The sequence below is a fragment of the Capsicum annuum genome, chromosome 10 (assembly GCF_002878395.1).
Source record: "Capsicum annuum cultivar UCD-10X-F1 chromosome 10, UCD10Xv1.1, whole genome shotgun sequence".
Lineage (NCBI taxonomy): Eukaryota > Viridiplantae > Streptophyta > Magnoliopsida > Solanales > Solanaceae > Capsicum > Capsicum annuum.
Window position 1 is genome coordinate 74,733,857 of NC_061120.1, and position 18,110 is coordinate 74,751,966.

Sequence of the window (18,110 nt, forward strand, 5' to 3'; positions counted from 1 at the left end):
TATATATATATATATATATATATATATATATATATAGAAACTATATAAGATATGTATAGTAACTATATAATTGTTTAATAGAATATGTATCTACATAATTATAGCAACTAAAGATTGTATATAATGTGTACAATAGAGTATAATTATTGTATAGAATATATATTTTGTATATGATGTGTATAGAAATCGTATCATTAATATATAGAATATGTATTTGTATAATATGTATAAACAATGTATCATCGTTCTATTGAATATGTATCTGTATTAAGATGTGTATAGAAATGGTATCATTGTTATTTTGAAATATTATATATGTGTGTCATTGCTTATAAAATATGTTGTTTTTATATAATCAATAAAAATACACTCTTTTATAATCGATTAATAAGAAAATAATAATTAATTTGTATTTGATTGTTAAAAGAAAAAAATCAAAAACTTTAACTTTTATCCCGGTATAAGTTATCTCGGTATTACTATACCACCCCAAAGTAGAGATAACTTATCCTTGTACTAACTATTAATGCTGGGTCAGTTATTCCACACTTTTGTTACCAAACAAGGGATAAAGGGGTACTAAAAACTTATCCTAGGATTATCTTTCCTTATCTCTTACATTAAACGACCCCTAAAAGTATTGGTTTAAAATAAATCTGGTACTAATATTCTGTATCCGTCTCGGTTAAAGTAGGAAAATAATAATGTTACAAATTTACTCTGAAATACACTAATTTATTAAATTGTTCAACTTTAGCAAATTGCATGTTTTGATATAATGTAACCCGATGTGGGTAAGCATTTATCGGAAAAATAACCACCCAACTTCTTGCAAATAAAATAAATCACCCAACTTCTTTTATGGTTTTAAAAAGAATTAAGGAGCCGTTTGGTTGGAACGATGAAATGAACTATCCCAGTATAAAATTTGAGATTAAATTTAATTTGAGATTAAATTTATCTCGTATTTGATTAAGAATATAAACTAATATTGAAACAAATTTAATACAACAATCATGAAATATATAATCATGATTATAGCATGTATATTGCAGCCAAATAAAAATAAAAACAAATTAAAAGGTAAAAAAACTTTGCCACTTCCGAATACAAATAGTTTTGCCGAGGCAACATGTAGCAATCCCACTTTCCTTCACCTGCAGTCCTAGCACGTGGTATTGTCCAAATGGTGGAGTTTAGCTGGTATTGAATATAGGGGTGAGCATATTTTGGTTTAAATAAAAAAAAAAAAATTAAATCAAAATTTTAATTTTGGTTTGGTTTTTTTATTTTTCGGATCGAATTTGATTTTTAATTTTTGAAATTTAGTTAAACGGTTTGATGTTCAATTTTTTTAAAAAATAAGTAGGATAAATCGATTAATCAAAATTCTATAAATAATTAATAATATATATATTTAATATATTATAATATAATATAAATAGATAATAACAACCCTTATAACTAATAAGTAATCGCATGCCGCATACATCTAACAGCATACATCAGTCCAATAGTCGAACAATCAATCGAACCATAGACCGCCAGAGAGATCGCCGTCCGTACAATGACACCAAAGCCGGTGACCAGATGACCACTGTGTGCTGCAGCTTGCAGTGCCGACTGTTGTATTTTTGGCAATGACCACTCTTTCAAGTTCCGACTGTTTATGCAAACTTATACATAATGAAGTTATATATTATGTCAAACTTATGATTATATCATTTAGTTTCATCCATGTTGAGTTATTTATATGTGGCAATGAAAAATAAGTTTGAAAAAAATTATTTTTTAAGAAAAATCATTAATTTTAAATGTCCAGTCATAACAAAGAGAGGTTCACTACTTTAATCTTCAAAACCAAAATAAAAATCTGAAATAACCAAACCAAATTTGTAGAAACCGAACCGAACCAAATTTATTTCGGTTTGATTACGGTTGTCATTTTTGTCAATCCAAAAATTGAAAAACCGAACCGATATTAAGCTATCAAACTGAACAAATAGAATGCCCACACCTAATTGAAGATCACTCCTATTATTATTTGTTGTGAATTATGGAAAGCACGATGTGGTTCAAGATATGAATGTCGCCATTAAAATATCTGCCTGGCAGAGTTAGAGCACTGGAAGCAGATATCGAATGATGTAATGAGAGGCTAGATGTGACAGAATTCTTGCTTCAACTCCTGAACTGAATTGGATCAGGCTTTATGCAATGCAGGCAAATATATGCTTCATTTCATGTGACGTGCAAATTAAGAAACATACAGATGTATATGTGACATGCAATATGCAGAGCACCAAAAAAAAAATCTAATGGCGGTGATTTCAAAAACTCTCTAAGTGTACTGAAAAATGGCTACTACCTCCAGGGGAAATGATCCATCGGATGAAACTATGAAACATAAGTAGGTAGAAGGAGAGAAACAACAATGTGTGGCACTAAAATATGTAGATCTATTAAAGAAAAAAACCATACATGCATGAAAATAACAAGGTCCCTTCTAAACCAGTCATAATGGTGCATGGAGAGCCAACAGTGTCATGGAAATCATCTGAAGTAAAAGCATTGATATTACAAGAGAATCTACAGTATGTAGTCATTGGTAGGTTCTCTTATGGCATGCCGGAGATCAATATCTTACGAAAAATTATCCCTAATCAGTGAGGTATAAAAAGATAATGTACAATAGAGGTAATGAATTCAAGACATATTCTAATAAGATTGATTCAATTAGAGGATTATATGAATTTGTTATCGTCAATAGCTATTCATATTAAGGTCAATGATGTGTATTGGAAAATGAGGACTCTCAAATGGGACCCTTGGTTTGAACCGGATGTTGAAACAACACTAGGTATTGCATGGATCTCCATGCCAGACCTACCACCAAACTTCTTTGCCAAAGAAGTAATATTTTCAATTGCTTCAGCAATTGGAAAGCCTTTAATGGTGGACATGGCAACAAAAAAAAACACATGGCCAAGCTGTGCTAGAGTAAAAATTGAAATAGAGCTTATGGCTAAGTTACCTCAAAGGGTAAAGATCAATGAAGAAGATGATACAAGTGGAATGATAAAGCCAAAGTGGATCAGTACCTAGTATGACTGTGAGACCAAGTGCTGTCAGGAATGCTGTTTACAAGGTCATGATGAAAACTCAAGCTGGAATATTCATCCAAAAATGTATGAGAAGATCCAGGAGCAAAAAGAGGAAAAGAGTATGGCAAAGAGAAAGAACAACAGAAGGAACAAGGCCAAAAGTAGCAACATAAGATAACAACAACAACTAATGGCTACTGAGGAAGAAAAAGTACAAGAAAGATAGATATGGACATATAGTTAGGTAGATAGTTGACAAAACTGATGATATTCAGATGTCAAATACATTTGATGCTTTAAATCAAGAATAACAAGAAAATCAAAAGGAAGCTTCCAACATGCAACAGAATGAAAGCACGAAAGATTGGGTGAACAGAAGCTTTGGTAAGGGAGAAATAAGAGAGTAGATAGAAAGTGGTACTAATCAACCACAAGAAGAGAGTAACAATAAATAAAGTAAAGGAAAAGAGAAAGTAACAACAGAAGTATAGAACAATAAGGAAGAATATCAGCAAGGTCAAATCTACAATTAGGGGAGGCAGTGCAAAATCATACTGAAGTGGAGAAGAGTAAAATTACAGATTTGGCTCTAGTGAAATCTGATAGTATAGACAAGAAGGAGCTGATAATGGAAGGTGTAGTACCAATTGCAGTGGATACAGGTAATCTATTAGAGATGGTCAATAGTAAGAATGTTGATTTAGATGAGGAGAATCTGGTAGATAATATTGAAAATATCACAATAGAAGGGGAATTATCACCAGAAGCACAGTCTTTGAATCAAAAGCATGAAAAAAAAGAATAAGAATAAAAAGGTTAGTGCAAGCAAAATACAGACAAGGAGTCACATGTTGAAATCGTTATCAAAATGAATACATTAATTTGAAATATCAGATCAGTTAACACACAAAAAGCATTCGCAAGATTGATTACAATGCATAGAAGGTTTTATTTTGGCTTTATAGGCTTAATGGAACCTTTTCAGGAGAGTCATGATATAAAAGAGTATAAAAAGAAGTTGGGGATACAGCATGCAGTGGTGAATTGCTCAAGAAAAATATGGGCTTTCATGGATAATATTATTGAATATACCATAGTAAGGGATCAAGAACAGCTAATTACACTCAATCAAGAACAGCTAATTACACTCAAGTTGGAGAACCAAATTGTTGGGGTAAAGGTGTTTGTCACATTAGTATATGCAAAATACTCTCAAAATAAAAGGTTAATGTTGTGGGATTCATTAGGTGAGATTGCCAACAACATGCAATACCCTTGGTTAGTAGAGGTGATTTTAATGTGATCAGAAGTGAGGGGGGAAACTTGGTGGATTACAAGTCACAGTAAATAAGACCGATAACTTTAATCATTGTATCAGCATGTGCAATCTGGAAGACTGTGATTTCAAAGAAAGCAAGTTTATATGGTGGAATAGCAGAGTTGATGAAGAGTGTATATTTAAAAGGCTAGGCAGAGTACTGGTTAATCACAAAATGCAAAAATTGTTCTCTGTCTTAGAATTGGAAAATCTAGTAAGGAGTGGATCTGACCATGCTCCAATGTTAATGCATTTAGCAAATCAAGTGAATAACTGATTAGACCATTTAGATTTCTTAACTTTTGATTGAAGAAGGGTCATGTTTATATGTTATTAAGGGAAGTTGGAATACTGAATGTGAAGGAAATCCCTTTATCAAATTCCACCAAAAGCTGAAGAAAACAAAGGTTGCACTGACTAAATAGAGTAAGCAAACATTTGGAAATATTTTCCAAGAGATTGCCACATTGGAGGAGGTAATTAAGGTAAGGGAATAGTAGCTTGAGATGGAGCCATCAGGTACTATTAGCGCTAGTTTATCACGGGCTCAAGGACAACTTGCAACTCAATTGAAAAGAAAGGAGGAGTATTGGAGACAGAAGGCTAGTTTTGAATGGTTTAAAGATGGAGAGAAAAATACAAAATTTTTTTATATTATAGTCAAAGGGAGAAGGGCCAGATTAAAGATAAATAGAATTTAAGATGCAGAGGAGATTTGGTTAAACAAACAGGATAAAATAGCTGAAGCAGCTCAAGTTTTCTTTAAAAAGAAATTTGAAAAGCAAGATGATACAGAAGACTTTTCAATGCTAGATGAATTACCAAAGTTAGTCATTGATGCTCAAAATGATAACTTGAAGAAAATTCAAACATTGTAGGAAGTTCAGAAAGCAGTCATGGGTTTAAACAAGAATAGTGCCGGAGGTCCTGATGGCATGACTGGTGCATTTTTCCAGGATGCATGAAGTATTATCTTAAATGATCAACACCAGATGGTCATAGCTTTTTTTTGTGGTCATGATCTTCCTAGATTTATCGCTCATACTAATTTGGTTTTACTTCTAAAGAGATTAGTGGTAAATACTTTGTCAGATCTAAGACCAATATCCCTTAGTAATTTTGTGAATAAAATATTCTCTAGAATTATTCATGAAAGAATTAAGGGTATTCTTCCTTACATAGTATCTGAAGAACAAGCTGGTTTTGTGCAAGGAAGGAGCATAGCTGAAAATATCTTAGTGGTTCAAGAGATTGTATCTGAGATTAGAAAGAGGGATAAACCACCAAACATGGTGATGAAGCTAGATATAATAAAGGCATATGACAGGGTAGAATGGTTGTTCATGGCCAAAGTTCTGAGGAAAGTAGGATTTATGCACATTTGATAGATATAATGTTTAGGTTATTAGAAAATAACTGATACTCAATTCTATTAAATGGACAACCAAAGGTTTTCTTTAAATCCACTAGAGGCCTTAAACAAGGTGACCCCTTGTCACCTACTTTGTTTATCATTGTAGCAGAGATTTTATCTAGAATCTTGAAGAAACTCTTGTTTAACAAGGAGCTCAGACTTTTTGGGATGCCTAGGGAAAGTCCTAAAATCAACCATCTTGCCTTTGCAGATGACATGATAATTCTTTGTAAGGAAGAACTAAGTACTTTGTAGTTGGTGACTTCTACACTGTAAAGATATGAAAGTGTTTCAGGGCAGAAAATTAATAAGGAAAAAAGTGTTATATATTTATATGATAGTGTTTCAAATGTAGAAGTACTGATGGCAGAAGTTGCTTCAGGAATTTTGAGACAACAATTTCCTTTCAATTACTTGGGATGTCCTATATTCTACATGAGGAAGAAGAAAGTGTGCTATCAGCATATCATGAATAGAATTAGTTCAAGTTGAAATCCCGGAAAGGAATGTTGTTGTCAAATGGTGGTAGAGCAGTTCTCATCAAGGATGTACTATAAAGTATACCTATACATAGTCTGTCAGTGATGAATCCACCTAAGAATGTCCTTAATACTATTCAGAAGACAATTGCAAAATTTTTTTGAAATAGTACTATAGGAGGGAGAGGAAGACATTGGGTATCTTGGACATCTATGTGTCTACCAGAAGCTGAAGGAGGATTGGGTGTTAGAAGGTTGCAGGATGTATCCACAACTCTCTTCGGTAAGCTGTGGTGGAATTTTAGAACACAGAAGTCTATATGGAGTGAGTATATGATGAACAAGTATTGCAGGAAGTATCACCCTAAGGAAGTTGAGTGGCAAATAGGTTGTGGTTCTCAAGTTTGGAAAAAAATGCTGCAAGTAAGGGAATTAATAGACCATCTCATCATTTGGCAAGTTAGAAGAGAGAATGCTCATTTAAGGTATGATAATTGTAGTGGTCTGGAGGATCTGTCCTCTATTATTGAACAAAGTTATGAATGGGATGAGAGGTATCAATAGGTGAAGGACTTAATGACTAATGGTAGCTGGAATGAAGAAGTTTTGAGGAGTATGTTTGCAGATGATATTACGGCATATATGCTGAACAAAGTAAAGACATGGGGAATAACTGACCAATAAGGTAAGCCAATTTGGAGTTTGGAGGAAAGAGGAAAGTTCACAATAAAATCTGCATAGGATTATGTAAGGTAGAAGGGAGAATCTAATGACTTTTATAAGCAACTATGGATAAAAATGATGCCTTTCAAAATTGTCTTCTTTATGTGGAGAATGTGGAAGGGGAGGATCTCAGTGGATAATACAGTTATAAGATGGGGGATTCATAGTCCTTCCAAGTGTTGGTGTTGTCAAAACCTAGCACAAGAGACCATAGCACATGTGCTATTGAGAACACTTTCAGCTAATAGGACCTGGTCCTACTTTTCTTCTTTTTCAGGAATAAATATACAAGGAAGGAGCCTAACAGAGACAATTTATGCTTGGTGGAATGCCCAGGTAAAACAAAGAGAAAAAGCATATTTCAGAGCTATACCAGCAATTATAATGTGGGAACTATGAAGGAGAAGGAATAGCAAAAAGCATGAAGAAAAGGAAGTCAGCATGCATAGGCTGATATTCAATGTTACAAGACAACTAAGGATGATACTTAAAGTGAGAAAACCAATGTTGGAATTTTCCACGGATTGGCCAATTATATTATATAAACTAAGTCAGCTTAAACCTGGAGTCACAACTAAGGTTGTACTTTGGGAATTCCCAGAACATGGTTGGTGTAAATATAACACAGATGGTGCATCTAAAGGAAATCCAGGGAATAGTTCATGGGCTTTTTGTTTAAGGGATGAAAAGGGAGAACTAATGCATGTAGAAGGAGCAACTATGGAAGACACAGATAACATGGATAGCAGAAGCAAAAGCTATTATGCAAGCAGCTCATCATTGCAGTCAATCACGACAAGAAAAGATTATCATACAGACTAGACTGATTCATTAGCAATGTAGAAGTTCTTAAATCAAAAATGGAAAACACCATGGATGTTTGTAGATATAGTAAACAGGATAAAGATACTATTACAATACAAGCAAGTATAAATTAGTCACATATTCAGAGAAGGCTACACACTTGCGGACTACTTAGCTAACTTAGCATTTGAAATACAGCATTCAACTAGCTACTAAGTATAGGTAGAAAGATTCTAAACAGTAACAAGAAACAATGCCCTTATTTGAAGTTAAGAGTAGAAAATGCTAACAGGACTGAGAGGCTACATCAAATTTTTTCACTAACAATATATATACAAATAGGAAAGCGGAGCAAAAAAGTGAAAATTCTAGTTTTCCTATCTACACCAGCCAACAAAAAGGAAATCTCAGTAGATCGGGGTCACCAAGTCAGATCAAATTCAAGCAGCAGCTGAGTTTTTTGTTCCTCTTCAACTATCAACGGGTCTAAATAGCTACACATGGAGAAGAAAAAAAGGGTCAAGCTTAAAATACAGGTCAAGATATAAGTTTATAAAAGCAGCTAACTTACAATAAGAAAGAGTCAAGTTTCAAAAGACGAGACACAGAGTTTTAGCACCAAAAAGCAATGAAAGCGTACTAAATATTTCCCCGAAACACAAATGAAGAAGGAATCACAACAAGATCTCAGCGAGATGGTGATTTCCACAAGAAGCAAACTCACTCATGCAAGTTGGAATCATCCATATAGAGAAGCAAAGGAAAGGTGTTTATCACCCACAACTGAAGAAGAACAAATCAGAGATTAGTGAAGCTGAGCATGATGATGGAGGTGGGAGAAAGGAAAGATTAGTTTTGCTGATGAATTTGGAAACCCTACTCAATTTCTTTGAGTATACTGAATCGGGTCAACCAATTGGGCCGGTCCAAATATATTTAGTTGGGTCATTTTATAAGTGGGTCAGCTTTGTTTTGATTTTGTATTTTTCCAATCATGTATTAGACTGATTTTATTTTATTAATAAAATTCTAAATTGAACCAAAAAAAAAAAGCAATATGCAGAGCTTGATCGTGCTTATTGGAGCTTGTAACTAGGTTCAGACTTTAAAAAAATGATACCAGTAATGAATCAATAGATAGGCTCGGCTATATGAATCCTCTCTTATCATTCACACTTTAGAAGAACGAAAAGAAAAGAAAAAGAAAAGCATCGAGGGGATGAACAGGGAGGATTCCACTCATGTGAATCATTTTCTTCGACTATTTATGCTTGAAAGGAGTTGTACAATCTAGGGGCGGTTCAACCAATGTGGTGGCCCAAAGCAAAACTTCAATGAGAGGTCTTACGATTTTATATGAAAAACAAGTCCTATACTGTATATAATGTTTTGAAGTCTTTTTCTCTTTTCTCTTTTTAGTTTTTATATACAAACTTGTTGTAATTCTCAGGTCATCGATATCATATGCCTATTGAAATAGTTTTCGCAAAAATAAGTTATTCATAGATTTTTCAAAAATAAATTAATACATATGTTGCGTAAATATTATTAGATCATATTTATATGTTGTAAAAGGTACACACCTTGTTTTCAAGATTTCAAATATCATTAAACAGGTATACCTATAGAGAAATTTATACTGACAAATGACGATGTAGGATAATTTAAAATAAACTCTCTGACCCAATTTATGTGACACTTTTTGCTTTTCAAGATTCAAACATTTGATTGTATGCTTATATAGAATCATTGTAATTTTATAATAAAATTATTTACTATGAAAAAAATAACTCATTTGATTCTCGAAATTCAAACACAATAACATAAATTGAAATAAAAAAATAATATATACACATGTTATAAAATTTTGGGGCCCCCAAAATTAGGGGCCTAAAGCAGCAGCTTTAGCTACTTCATGCTTCAACCGCCCTGATACAATCAAGTACAACACAGACTAATTATGTTTGTGTGGACAATATCCAGCATCTGTTTTACTACAATTTTTTTCTAAGTTGGGATGATCAATTGTATTCATTGAATTTTTTTAACACCTTAGTTATTCATTGTATTCTTTCTCATCATGCCCTTTTCAACTCGTCTTCTTTTTTATGAGTACTCAAAATTCAAAGCATGAAGTTACTCCCCGATGGCTTATGTTGGAACTGAGTTAAACTGGAAAGAAATGTTTGGCAACATCTTTGACACTTTTCTGATGTTGTTTCTTTTATGAGTCCCTATAATGATCAATTCTTTATATGGACTCCCCAACACACCTTTTTACTGAATTTTCAACCTCTCTATATCGTCTTTTCTAATAGCAATTTTTGTAGGATGGCCTATGTTGATGTATGACAGCTTAAAGAGAATATTGTGCTGCTAAAATCCAAACAACTAAATCTGACTAGTGTTTTAAAGACATCTTATTTCTTTCCATATAATTACTTCAGAGGCCAATTAATGGAAGACAGGGGTATAAGACATGAAAATTTAATAGGTGCTATGTACTACTCTAAGCCAGAGGTATTCGACATCTCATATCCACTCTTAATTAGTAAGCGAGGCTTGTAAAATAATACAGCCTAGCTCCTTTAGTATCCAAAAATAACGATTCTCATAGGAACGTACAAACGCATTATCCAAATAAAATCACTAGAAGAAACAATATAGGAGCAGAAGAAAAAAGAACAGAAAACGAATCTATCAGAAATTTACTCTCATGCGTATAAACCATATGATCTCAAACTCAAACAACAGAGCATTTCATGCCTAAACTAAGTAGTATTTTATATCCATGTTAATCCCATAATCTACTAAAGTTTGTCCTCTTACTAACACCAGAAAATCTGAATGCAAATTGAAACATTAATATTTTTTTTCTAATCATCCCACTGCTCAAGAAATTCTTCAATTGTCAGTAGGGACTGGATTCTTCTCAGCACTCAAAACAAATCGCTTAAACCTTTCAACAGTCCTTTCTATAGTAAAGAATGAACTACTCAGAAGTTGTGCAGCAGTTGGCCTCTCCCTTGTATTCTTAGCAAGACATTCTCGAACCAAGCTCTCAAACTTTTTTGAGAACACCTTCTCCTTTTGTTTTTAGCAAATTCACTACTTTCTTGAATGTTGCTTTTCTCTTCTTGACGATATCAGCAGCTTTTCGAGTAATCTTGGAAATCTCTTCTTCCTTAACTTTTCGATTATACGATCCAAGTCTTCCCGATTCCTCACAGGAAAAACTTTATAAGCTAATTCCAGTTCCATTATTCCCAATAGCCAGATATCAGATTTTGGTCCACTATTGTCTTTTTTACTCCCAAACACCTCCGGTGTAGTAAGCCATTTAGAAATACTCTCCAGATCCAAAAACGAAGAGAATGAACTGGCTGCTGCACGATTATAATCTCAGATGTTTCCAGAATCATAAACAAATGCTTGGTATGCTAATTTAATCAACATTTTACCCGTAGCATCATCTATGTGAACAAAGATATCTCCAGCATTTACATTATTATGAACCCTTGGATTGGGTTCAACATGAAGTTCATCACTTAGACCAACAAGTACTTCTTTAAGAAGAATTCTTGACCGAAATAAGCCAATTTTTAAATCGATTTACCAAAGTAATATGTTTTTTTTGAAACTTTACAAATCTAGTACAAACGTTGTTATCAGTAACGTATTATGTTTTAAAAAAGTTAACGGACCAAAAAGAGCTGTGGATGCTGTTAGAGTAGGAATCGTTAATGTCAGTAACGTTTTTGACATAAAACGGTTACTATGAGTAATGAGACTCTGCAACTCTGCCACATCAAAATCTTTATACAAATCTGACGTTAAATTCATTATTATGAATTACGTTTTAACTTTAAAACACTACTCCGAGTAACGATACTATCAAATCAACTCAAAACTCTGTCACTTCAAAATTTTTAAGCGACATTTGACATTAAAATTGTTATCATTAGTCACTTTTTAAGATAAAAACGTTATTATGAGTAACGATTCTTCCTATAAGTAACTTAGAATGTATAAATAATTTTGGGTCATATATAAGGAATTGGTTTGAAATGCATACAAGTATTACAACACTTTTTGTCATTGGTTTGGAAGTTGCTAGTACATTCCTAGAAGGAATTCAAAGGTTCTTTTTTTTCTTTTGGTTTTCTATTAAGTGTTCAATACTTGCCTTAGGCTCAACTCATTAGGAGAAAGTCTCACTTTTGGGGATAAAGCGCTCTCTATCCTAGACATAAATAACTTAAAAACAAATGATGAATTCAACAAAGGTTTCAGTAAGACAAAATACAATATCATTCAAGTGCTTCAAATTAGTAGATTTACACAAAAAAAACTTAAAATACAAAACAAAATACTAGTTCAGCAACTTCAAATATAAGGAGTATAAAGATCGATCTACATCATAGCAATAAGGTAATTAAAGAAATGATGAATTTTACAAACACAAAACTCATGAATTCATGCAGAAAATACACATATAAAAATAAAATTGAATTGATTGATTTTGAATCGGATCATTACTAACTCCCTTTTGGATGGACTGTATAATAGGTCCGAATTCCTGGTAGGAATGTAGTAGTGATTTCCAAACCAAGGACAAAAAGTGTTGCAATACTTGTATACATTTCAAACCAATTCCTTATGACCCAAAAATTATTATACATTCTAAGTTACCTATAAGCAAAATCGTTACTTATAGTAATGTTTTTATCTTAAAAGGTGACTATTGATAACGACTTTAATATCAAATTTTGTTCAAAAATTCTGACATGATAGAGTTTTAAATTGATTTAATAGTATCGTTAGTCGGAGTAATGTTTTAAAGCTAAAACGTAATTCATAATAATAAATTTAACGTCAGATTTGTATAAAGATTTTGATGTGGCAGAGTTGCAGAATCTCATTACTCATAGTAACCGTTTTATGTCAAAAACGTTATTGACATTAACGATTCCTACTCTAACAACATCCACAGCTCTTTTTGGTCCGTTAACATTTTAAAAACATAATACATTACTGGGAACAACATTTATACTCGTTTTATAAAGTTTAAAAAAAAACATATTGTATTACTTTGGTGAATTGATTTAAAAAATGACTTATTTTGGTGAAGACCTCCTTTAAGAACAACACAAATGAAATCCTCTAGCAATGTTTTGTTAGTACGAGTAGAAAGAATATAAAGAAGGGATCCCTCAGACATATATGGTAAAGAAACACAACACAAATTCGAATCACTACCGAAAATTCTCATGGATCCAATTACGTTGGCACCAGGAATATAAGGAAGACCTATAGTGCTTTGACTTCGGAACTCGTTGAATTCAGCTTTATGGAGTTTCAGGTCAATGGTCTTCAAAGTGACTACGCCAGCAAGTTCATGCATGTCATTCTCTTTGTCATATTGGGAATAGAGAGCTTTGTAAACACAGCAGCGTCCACCGTATAAAGAACCAATTTCCTTTTCAAGATAATAAGTATCTTTTAGTGACTGGATCAATGATGGTTTTCTCATCAGATTTTGCTACACTTGATGAACCAATTTCTGTTTGTTGATTTGAAGGAGAAGAAGAACTAATTTCTCTTTCTTCAATTTCGGTTAGTGGACCAATTTCCCTTCTACTTCTATCTCTGAATGGGTGTTTGGCACTGGGATTCAAGTATTGGTTTATTTCATTTTTTGGGCTTTGGGATTCATCTTTTCTTGGATCAGAGAATAAAAATATCAGAAAAATTGGAATTGGTTTATTGAGGAAGAGAAGAAGATGAAGGGAGAAGGTGTATATATTTGGCCGTTTGGGTAGTTATTCCCCTCGCCTAATTGTTTCAGCAAGCCGTTATTTTATTTTATTTTATAAAAAGAAATAATATTAAAGAAAGGAAAATAGGATTATCACTTTTTCTTAGAAAAAAAAAAAGCAAAAGAATGATTACCCCTAACCCTTGGCCGGGAAGAACAGGGAGAAAAGAGATTAACTAAAATCCACCAATGGTGTAATTTTTTTTTACACCTTCAATGTAAATTTAAAATTTATTAAAGGTAAAATTTGAAATATTAATTTATTCTTTAAAAGATAAGCTATGAATAAGAAAAATAACACTACATTTATATTTATCTAATAAATGATAATCTTGTTTACCAAAAGTATCAAATACTCCTACGTGTTTTTCATTTTCATCATCATTGGCCAGTTTACAATTTACATGTTCTGCTTCTCTAACAAAATTGAAACATTTAGCATCATACCTTAGGGAAGCAGTCACCATTATTGTTATTAAGAGTAACAAACTATTTTTAAACTGCTAATCCAACATATAAAAATTATTTGCGATAATTCTTTCTTTTGACAATCAAGTTAAAGCAAAAATAACTTTTTTCATGTTTTTTTAATCATATTAATATTAGAAAGATCGCAACTTATAGAATTTTTCATATAATTTTTTTTTAGCATTCAAATTTTATATTTAAAATACTGAATTAATCAATTCAATGTAACTTTAAAAATTGATCAACTTTACTCTCATGAAGCAAAATGTGACAAGTAAAAATGAAAGAATGCGATAACAAGGAAAGAGGGACAAATGGGATAGAAAGAAATCAGAAGAGAGAAGTGTGGGGAGAGAGAAAATTGAGGAGATGAGTATTTATTACCTAATAACAATTACTAAAAATAGCTTTTATTTTAAAGAAAATAAATATTTCAAAATTTATCTTTAATAGGCTTTATATTTATACGAAGCTGTAAAAAAAAAATTTACACCGTGAGTGAATTTTAGTTAATCTCGAGAGAAAATATTTTAATGGTATCATAATATAGAGTGAATTCCCTAAAAGGTAATTCAAGTATTGTAAATTTCGTTTAAATATCAGTTATGTTTTATTTAGGACCATAGTATTACTTAACTATTACTTTTTCCTCAAGAATATTTTAACACCTCAAAAGTATTCTTATCTCTTAGTTAGCATGTCATGTCATTAAAGTCCCATTTTTTAAATAATAAATCATTTCATTCATCAAATTCATTTAACCAAAACAACAACTTTATTTTATTTTTCTTAAAAAAAATGCATTAGTTTAATTTCATGTTTAGGAATTTTTACCAGACTCAATCTTTACCATATTATTTTACATGCAAGTTAAAATCTCTAGATAACTTATTTAATTTAGTGATATTATTTTTTTCAGAAAACAACTGAGCTTTGTAGGCAATTACATATATCCTGAATGGACATCTAGAAAAATAACTCTAGAAAAAAAAAAGTATATATATCTAAGTATGAAAAATTCTTCTACCTAAGTTGAAAAATTCTTCTACCTAAGTATGAAAAATTCTTCTTAATAAATTAATGTATTTTTTAAGAGAAAAAATAAAATTATAATTTTGGTTAAATGAGTTGATGAGTTAATACGTCTATCATCTTTTAAAAAATGATGGTTTACTGATGTGACATGCTAATTAGAAGAGGAGGATACTTTTGAAGTATTTAGAAATTTTTTGATAAAAATATTGATAATTGAGTGATATTATTGTCTTAGCAAAAACAAATATAGTTTTTATGATCGACCAAAAGCATGTATAACAATCCAGGAAAATAACTTTAGAAAAATTATAAAGCTTAAGTAATGGTAAAAGAATAAAAATTCATTTTTAATAAATTAATATATTTATTTTAAGAAAAAATAAGAATATAATAAATTTTGACTAAATAAGTTTGATGAGTTAAATAGGTCTATTATTAAAAAAATAATTTAATGACATGGCGTGCCAATTAGAAGAGATAGAGACGTATGAAATATTTAGCTTTTTTCTTTTTAGAATAATAGTGATAGTTCAGTCATATTATTATCTGTATAAAAACATAAGTAACTTTTGTTGGCAATTTCAAAAGTATGAGTTACCATTCAAAAAAATAACCCTTAGGAAAAATATATGTCAAGATTTAATATTGATAAAGTTTTTTTTAAGTATAACTTTTTGTTAATAAACTAATGCATCTTTTTTTAAAATATATATATATATATATATATATATATATATATATAATTATAGTTTGATGAGTTAAATAGATTTATTATTTTTTAAAAAAGTGGTTTTAATGACATGACATATCAATTAAGAGAGAAGAAGACTTTTGAGGTGCTTAGAAGTTTTTGAGAAAAATAATAATAGTTGAGTGATATTGTGGTTGTAAATGAAATATAAATGATATTTGAAAAACAAAATTAAAACATGAATAACTATTTAAGAATTAACTCTAATTCATAATATCACCCGCTGCAATTTTTTAAACCCGACTATTTCGGATAAAAACAAAGCTATTTGTTGTTCTGTTCAGTAATTTTTTAAGTATTTATACCATTAAAATTACATAAAACATGAGGTTGTTGGCAAATTTCAAATGGCATATACGATTAGTCATATAATTGTGGGGTAGTTTTTCTTCTACCCCTTAAATCTATAATTTTTTATTTTGTCCTTCTAACACTTTAAATAACAAAAAAGTAATCAATCTTTTTGGGGCATATGTTTATATTTTCACTATATACTGTACCAAAATTTACTATCTTAAAAGGCATACAATTAGTTATGTCGTACTGTTGAACTTCATTCCTACAAAACTTATATCGATTGATATTAAACCTCAATTTCTGAATTCATAAGTTATGTGGTAAAACAGATAATAAGTTATGTCGTACTGCAGAACTTATTTCTACAGAATTTACGTGCGGATAACTTGTGTGGTATAGATCTATTATAAGTAGAATAGATCTATTTTTATTTGTGCGTGGATATTTCTTAACTTCTCTAAATATTTTTATTTTGAGTTTATTTATGTTAGTTTTATCGATATTCATATCTTGGGGGGTGATTATATGGTAATTGGTCAAATACTTTACTATAGTATTCTTTATTTTTTTTTTCCCTTAGTTTTTGTAATTCTTCTATATTATTTTGAAGGTATTCTAAATATTCTATATCTTTTGTTTCAAAATTTCCAATTAGATTATCTTTCATAAGCTTTTCTAATAATATTATTTCTTCCATATTTTGTCTCCAATATTTTAAATATTCATAGTCTACCATTTTATCCTGTAGTAATTGCAGAGTTACAAATTTCTGTATAATAATTTATCCTAATTGTACTGTGATGTATATCTAATTTTAGATTTTCAATGCTATTTATTATCTTGTGTTGTTCTTCTCGTAGCGAGTTTTTTAAATTATATAAACTATCACATGTACTTTTTTCTAATTTTTCTAGGGTTTCTTCTATCTATATTAATTTTTCTTTTAGATTTTTCATTATTTTTCTAATTTGATTTCTATAATTAATTTCTTCATTTAGATTATCTTGATTTTCTCTAGTTTTTCTAATATATTCTAACATTTCTTAATCTGAATAATATCCATCTGGGTAATTATCCAGGTATAACTGTTCTATCCAATTTATAGTTTCAATTTCATAGTCTAATACTTTTTCTAATATTATTCTCTTAATATCTATAATTTCTATATCTCTAAGTATATATAAGATTAAGATTTTAAGATTATCTATCATTTAAAATTGGTTAAATACTTTATTATAATATTTTTTAGTTGTTTGTTTTAATCTCATTAATTCTTCTATATTTTCACTAAGAAATTGTATATATTTTATATTTATTTTTCAAAATTTTAAATATACAAAATTTATCATATTTAGTGTGTGGGTTTGGCATGTAAGTATTTATAAGAGTAGTTCGGTAGGTGTGGTATATAATTAATTCTAGTCATAAAATATCTATCAAATATTTTTTCCAATATGATTTTTCTTATATCCACTATTTCTATATCCTTAAGTACATATAAAACGAGTATTTTAAATTTATCTACCATTTGGTCAGATAAGTAATTATTCATTTTTCATAAAATTGCTATTTTCAAAATATTCCCTTCAATCATGCACATAACAAAATATGATCACTTTAGATTGCTATATACTAGATTATTCTTAAATAACATATTCTTCGATCACTATTAGCATGGTAATCTGGATACTTTTCCCTTAAACAGCGCCTCTAATTTGGTTACTCCCCTATCACGACTTTCTTGCCTCACCGGTTTCACCTTTAGGATGGCCTAGTTCTTAGAGATTTTTCTCCTTTTCCACTTTGCTAATAAACTTCTTAACATGCTATTTTTCGAATAATTCTACTATAAAGCAACTAACATGAACTTATTTTATCATATCATGATTGTTAGAAATT